This window comes from Morone saxatilis, unplaced genomic scaffold, assembly GCF_004916995.1.
Source record: "Morone saxatilis isolate NCDOM2014 unplaced genomic scaffold, NCSU_SB_2.0 Contig9, whole genome shotgun sequence".
NCBI lineage: Eukaryota > Metazoa > Chordata > Actinopteri > Moronidae > Morone > Morone saxatilis.
This window is the reverse complement of record NW_023340268.1, coordinates 2,379,876-2,387,030: the sequence shown is the minus strand read 5'-3', so window position 1 is coordinate 2,387,030 and position 7,155 is coordinate 2,379,876. Positions and strand designations below refer to the sequence as shown.

The following is a 7,155-nucleotide window of genomic DNA, read 5'->3' as shown; positions in this document are numbered from 1 at the left end:
GGGGTAAGGCTTAGAAAAAGTTGAAATCACACATCTAAACAGAACACTGGACCTGTTCAGTGATATGGCAAACATGTTACGCCCTTGTTTAGTTGCGTTTCTGTGTCGTGTCTGTCGTTCGGTGCTGCACAAGTTTTACAGTACATTGGTTTTTAGAGCTTATTTGCTGAAATCTGTTCTTGCTGTGTCTGAAAACAACACTGATAAAAGCGGTTGAGAGTCAACTGTGCAGCGAGTGAGAGACAACCAAAACCAGCATGATTCTGAAATCACACCTCTTGGGAACCAGAGGGCGTCGCCGGTCAAGTCCCACAGGTGCCCTTGAAGCAAGCAACCTGAACCCGACTCATGAGCGCTGATAACGCGGCAGCCCCATCACATCCACCATCTCTCCCCTTTGCATGCCACATGTGCCTACCTGTTATTTGCAGCCTGTGTGTGTATATAAAAAAAGAGTGAAAAAAACAATTTCCCCCTAGGGGATCAATAAAGTATATCTTCTTCTTCTTCTTTCTTCTTCTTCTTCCCTTCATTGCGACAACCCTTGGCTGAACTGCTGCGGCTAGCACGCATGGTGTCCCCACGCGCAGAGAGAGCAGTTTTCCTCAACTGCTGGTGGCGTGGCGTGCCAGCCCTATCGTTCTCCTTACAACTGTTGTGCTGGTCTGGATACGAAGTACCGGCCGCCCATACAATCACACAGGCCTTGAGCAGATCGCAAGAGGAACTCGACGCATGGCATTCTGGGCACACGAAGATGCTTAAATGCTGAAACAGGATACCAGGAGGTGTTGTGTGTCAGATTCAGTTCAGGATAGTAGACCAATGTGACAGCTTTGGTGAAAGGTGTATGTGTTGCTGGGCGTATAAGTGTCGAGTATGACTGATGAACAGACCCCTTTCAGGTTTCGGGGTTAGGTTGCCTTGCTCAAGGGCACCTGTGGGACTTGAACCGGCGACCCTCTGGTTCCCAAGAGGTGGATTTCAGATCATTGTTTTGGTTGTCTCTCACCGCTGCACAGTTGACTCTCACCGCTTTTATCAGTGTTGTTTTCAGACACAGCAAGAAACAGATTTCAGCAAATAAGCTCTAAAAACCCAATGTACTTAACTTGTGCAGCACCGAACGACAGACAGACACAGAAACGCAACTAGAAACAAGGGCTAACATGTTTGCCATATCAACTGAACAGGTCAGTGTTCTGTTTAGAATGTGTATTTCAACTTTTTCTAAGCCTTTGGATGCAAAAAAAATATATTTTACAACCTGTAGAATTTTTCTTCCATCATTTCCAGGCCAGGATTTTTAGATTTAATGGAGGAAGTCCATAATCCAGAATCTCTCAAGTAAATGTTAAATGTAAAATGGGCTAAGGGCCATGCAAAGGACAAACAGTGTCGATACATCTCCCTCAGAGACCAGTACTTGACCCTAACCACCCAGTGGTTCTCTCCAACCTCATTTGTCTGAACATCCCCGTTTCCCAGGCGTATATTTGCTAAGTTAACCTCTCCTGAACTGAATCATGGAGTATATTTGCCGAGCACAGCAACCTTAGGGCAGCTGAACAAGTGCTGGCTGTAGAGCTCCGTGAGAGATCTGGGACTGTATTTACCAGGAGGCTCAGACTCAGAAAATTCATAGAGAGATGAATATGCTGTCTAGCTTTTAGGCAAATAACATGTTTTGTGAACTTTTGTAATGTCTTCCAATCTCCACCACGATTTGGGAGTACTCTAGCCTTCCTAACCTGCTGGAGTACCCAGCAGATGGTAAACAAATTATATACAGACCAAATAGAATGATTAACTTTCAAAGTAACTTTGGGTGTTCTGAAAAATATTGATTTATTGGCAACCAGGAAAAACATTAACTACATGACAGCAATGACTTTCCTTCACCGAATCAGACTCAGAAATCAAAAACAAGTTTATTATCAAGTAGCTTTTCACACACACCATTAAACCTAGTGAATTATTTCTCCATCACTAAACCTTATTTAATAAGAAATCGATTTTTGTGTAATTTCTTGGATTTATTTAGTGTCATGAATATCTTGCATAATAGCACTGTCCCTAGAATTTTAAAATAATCCCTACTAAAGTATCCACATGTGCTATGTTATTCTGCTGCTAAATGTTCCATGCATGGGCAGGCCATTAGCACCACCTCAGCATTGGCCAAATTACTAGCTGAGCCACATTCACATTTAATCTTCCTGAATAACTCAAGAAACAGCACTGGATCACATTTGTGCTAAAAAAAAAATTTAAAAAAGAGGATAAAATGTACATTTTCCAGCTTTACATCGTTAGTCTATGATAGAACCCCATCATAGTCGGATATGATAAGGGGTTCTTTTGTTGGTTGGTTTTTGTTGTTTTGCTGCCAACTGAGCCTTCTTTCAAACAAGTTTTTGAACATCTCATGTGTGACATCTGTGAGTTTTATGAAGTTAGGTGTTATGTGATGCAACGATACAGCAAGTCATCTTACATTTGTTTGTTCTTTGAGCCAAAGCGTAAACAGGGAATTACACAGTGGATCAATGAGCGAATAAGACAAGAAAGCCAGAGTACCTTTTTAATCATCATGACAGCAGAACTACAATCCTAAACCACACAAAGCTGAATCCCATTTCAGTTCAGTTTAAAGGCGCATTAAGAGTTTTACAACCTCACAACACAGAACAATCACAATATATCTTCAGTAAGAGTATTTTGCATGGCAATGTTTTACCTCTTCTTTATACATTTCTGTTTGATAATTGTTCTGAAGGTAACCCAGCTTGGCAGAGTGAGCATGGCTGCAGATTTAATAAGCTTTGATTCAAAAAGATCAATATTTTAACAGTTTATTTGCAAAATATACCAAAAATATAATCTAGACCAAGTAGGTGGCAATAAGAAGATTGATGAGAGAGCATGATAATGGTTACAATGATCAATGATTACACGCATAATCAGCAGAGATCAGAAATGATCTAAGACATATATTAAATTGAGCAGCTTATATTCTCATTATATCACATTATTAAAGCTGCTGTGTTGGCAGGATTTTTAAATTGGTGTTAAATGAGCAAAGTTAATCCCCATAATACACCATTTTGGAGTATGCTAATTTGTCAAAATCTCTACCATTGCTCCACATTTAAGAATAAGTCAGCCAGAAGGTGTGACCTTGGGTTTTGAACTGTCTGTGTTTACCCACGTCCATGTTGAGTCCTCATTGAACTCAGGTTTTCATATTTATTGAGTATTTAAAATACAAAAGCTATGATATGAGTCAGACCTTGGCTAAGTCTGGTTGATTTGAATAATGGACATATAGACCGGTGTAAAGAACAAACTTTTTGAAGTCAATTGTATTAGCATATGTTATTAAATCAATTCAATTACACTATTAATCAAAAGGTATTTCTTCCGATTCAGTTGAGACCATTATTTAACATCCCTTTAGAGATTTTCTATTTCTACAGCTGGAGTTCATAAGCTATTTTGTCAATTTTGTACTTCAGTTGTTTACTACAATTTACTACAGCTGTTTTGGACTCTCAGAATGGGCCAGCAGAGTGAAAATAGTATCGGAAATCACTTAAAAGTAGTAATGAATTCACTACTGCCAGGAGTCGCTTGGATGAACACACGCCCTTGACACTTCGCTGTTTATTAAATGGCTGCCTGTCCCACAGTAATTATTACAGGTGAGGACTGGCTGTTTTCAAACTTTCTGTTGGATTTCTTGGCTGCAAAACCCAATACTTTTCCCACTGACATTTCAGAGTTGGAGTTCAGTGGAGTAACTTTTTAGCATTTTTTTGAATGAATGTGTTTTGCTACATTCTAAAACCATTGTAATAGTGATTCAGCCTATTCCTAGGATAAAATAGTTTTTAGAATTTCTATTCTCATCTCATCAGTGCTTGACTTTGTATGAAAAGGTCCTCTGGTGCTCAGATAGTGATGAATTTTACCTTTGCAGCAGAAGCAGAGATTTGTTTGTAATAAACAGAAAGGCTTAACAATGAGCCATCACAGCCACTGTGACTGAACAGACAATGAAATATACAGAAAATCAAAGCTCCTCTTCGAGTTATGGATTATGTAAAGCAGCTATTGGTTGGTTTGGGATAATTTGTGTCAAATTATTGACAGGAGGAAGGTAGCAGATCAGATTATTGATCCCACAGAGCATTTTGGGAGCAATGACTGCAAAAGTTCTTCAAGTCAATACAAGAGTGTTAATTTAAAAGAAAATATTGACAGGGTGGAGGTAGCACATCAGATTATTAATCCCACCGAGCATTTGGGAGCAATGACTGCAAAAGTTATTCAAGCCAATGCATGGGTGTTAAATAAAAAAATAAAAAAAACATAAAAAAAATATATATTGACAAGAGAAAGGTAACAGATCAGAATATTCATCGCACGGGGCATTTAGGGAGCAATGACTGTAAAAGTGCAAGTCAATTCACAAGTGTTAATTTTTGAAGTAATCACATTAAATTATTGATTCCACCAAATAGTGCACCCAAAACTACCAAGACCTCTGAGCAGTGCACCTCAGATTATAGATTTAATGGAAATGTCAAAGATAGACACAAAGAGACTATAATTAATTATGGGACTCCATTATTTCAAAATTACATCTCTGTGTATGTCCTGTTTACCTTTATTCAACTGCAACATTTTTGGCAAGGCAGCCAATACACATTTTTTTGCTGTTTGTAATATGCGATTTTGCTTTCATTATTTTAAAAGTTGGATTTAATGTTACTGTTGTCATTGAGTCTCATAACATTTTGATAAAAACCCCAAGGTCCATTCATGGTTACCACAAAATACCAACTCATGCTCTATCCCTGCCTTCTGCTGGGCTGGAAATCCAGGGATTCAGCCCATGTCTAGGTTGTGCGTGTGTGCATGCACATATAAATGTATTTTTTTGTGTTTAAAGAGTGGCAGAACGCATTTACTTCAGTTAATAGAAACATGTAAGAGGGATGAACTGGAGGACAAATGAGCACAGACAAGCAAATTATCATGTTGTTCCATAATGAACTGTTGGTTCTGGCTATTATTATTTATGCAGCGGAGAGAGCGAAAGAGAAGAGCAGGAGCACAGTAAAAAATAGAGAGATAGAAAGTGCATTAAAGATACAGTGAGTGAGGTTGGTCCAAAGTGCCAGGTGCTTCATCGCTCCCTTGTTTGTATCTCAGGTCCTTGTGCTAATGTGTTAAAAACTAAAATGAATAATTATGAATAACAATGTGAGTGTGTGTGGGTGCACCTATTTGTATTTTTGTGCCTGGTTGTGTCTTCTAGTTTTTGTGTGGGATTATGCATTCTCATGACTTGTTTGTATGTGTCCCTCTCTGTGAGTATGCATTTCTGCTGGTAACCTGTAGGGTATTATGCTTGCACCTGTGGTTTTGTGTACTTGTATGGTACTTGTATTCATCACGTTGTGGGGACATCATTTTCCACAGTACATTATGGGGACTGACCTCCTATCTGGGGACAAGAAGCTGGGTCCAGTTGCACCAGCTGTCTGTAAGTTCAAACGTATCCTAGTGATAACTTAAGTGTTTACTACATAGAGATTTGCTTGGGCAGAAGCTAAGGTCTGATTAACCCAAGCTGGGTCGCCCCAAGCGAGTGTGTATGATGTTCAAAAGAACCCGAAACACCTGAAGACCCCAGAAAACATCACTGATTATCTGCCCTAGCTTAGCATCAGAAGATGGTTCACTACTTTGAATTAGATTTGACCAAAATAAGAAAATTACAAAATCTAATGCCAATAACATAAGACAATTGACCAATTAAGGTTGGTTAAGTTGTTCTCTCCCACTGAAATTAATATTGCCTGTTCTCAAATTCACGTATTTCTGCATGTATGCCTATATGCCTATATGCCTATATAGCCTAAATTAAACAAAGTAATGCATTCACTTGCAAAAGATTGTAAATTTAATGTAGCTCTTGGCCCTGTTACATTTGGATGATACTGCTACTACTGCTACAGTGACTTTCTGTGTAGAATGATTTATTTTGCCAGCACGAATTTTTCACAATATTAACATCTTAACTATGACATTTCAGAATTTTTAGTGGTTCAAATCATTTCAGTATCACTTGTTTGTAACTTGTTAGGAAGAAACTATTAATAAATTCACACTCATACTTAATAATTAATTTTACTAATAGTTGGTGCAACCCAGTCCTGGTCCCTATAAGGCTAACTGTTGATTTTAGCTTTAAAACTTGGTTTTAGAGATAAGGTTTGAATAAGGATCCAGTTCAGGGCAATGGTTAGGATTGTCTATGTATACTATGTCAATGAGAGTCCTCACAAGTATGTAAGTAAAAATGCATGCATGTTTGTAAAAACATGTCTATTCACACAGCCACATTGTGGGGACACACTTCTTAAAAGTTCACATTTAATATGCTTTAGGTCCAGGTTTTAGAGAGAAGATTAGAATGGGAATGGTTGGGCATAGGCATGTAGCAATGATGGTTAAGGGTTAGGTAAGCTTTTCACAAATCCCCGCAGCCACGTCTGGCACCATCAGCAAGATCAACAAGAGAAATGCTTGTATACAAATAAGATCTTGATACCGCAGCTAGAAAAGAACAAAATACCTGACAGACTTGCTGTGTTGTGGCAGAACAGCCACACAGGTAACACCCTCAATCGATGTGAACAAATTTGTTTACACATGTAGGTCACTGTAAACTGTATTATCTTCAGTCTTAGTCTCTATTTCCAAAGAAATAAAGCTCAGCTGTAGAGGAATGGTAAAAGAAGTATACGACTAGAAGCTTGACCTAACAGAAGACACAGAGTGATAATATACCATAAAGTTAATAGATGGGCTGAGGTGCCTCATATGAAACAGCTTACAAGGATGTGATCAGAGTTTTTAGTAGTCCTCTGAGTATTAATGGTGTCCCTTGGGACTTGCTGTACAGAGGTGAGAATATAGAAATCCCACAAAAAAACAGGGAGCTGACAGCATTAACTTCAGTTTAGTGAACTATTACACTTATATCATCCTGGGCGAGGAATCAACAGAAGCAGTATAATGTACCAGATACACACTGGAGAAGTAGATTTTGGACATCTAATACAAAACACAGACGGGGGG

General features: G+C 38.7%; 1 protein-coding gene across 1 annotated transcript in view; it reads left to right on the top strand.

Annotated features, from left to right (window-relative positions):
• Nucleotides 1-7,155, top strand: part of grin2da (glutamate receptor, ionotropic, N-methyl D-aspartate 2D, a) — a 127,248-nt gene that overhangs the window by 58,911 nt on the left and 61,182 nt on the right. The window lies entirely within an intron of this gene.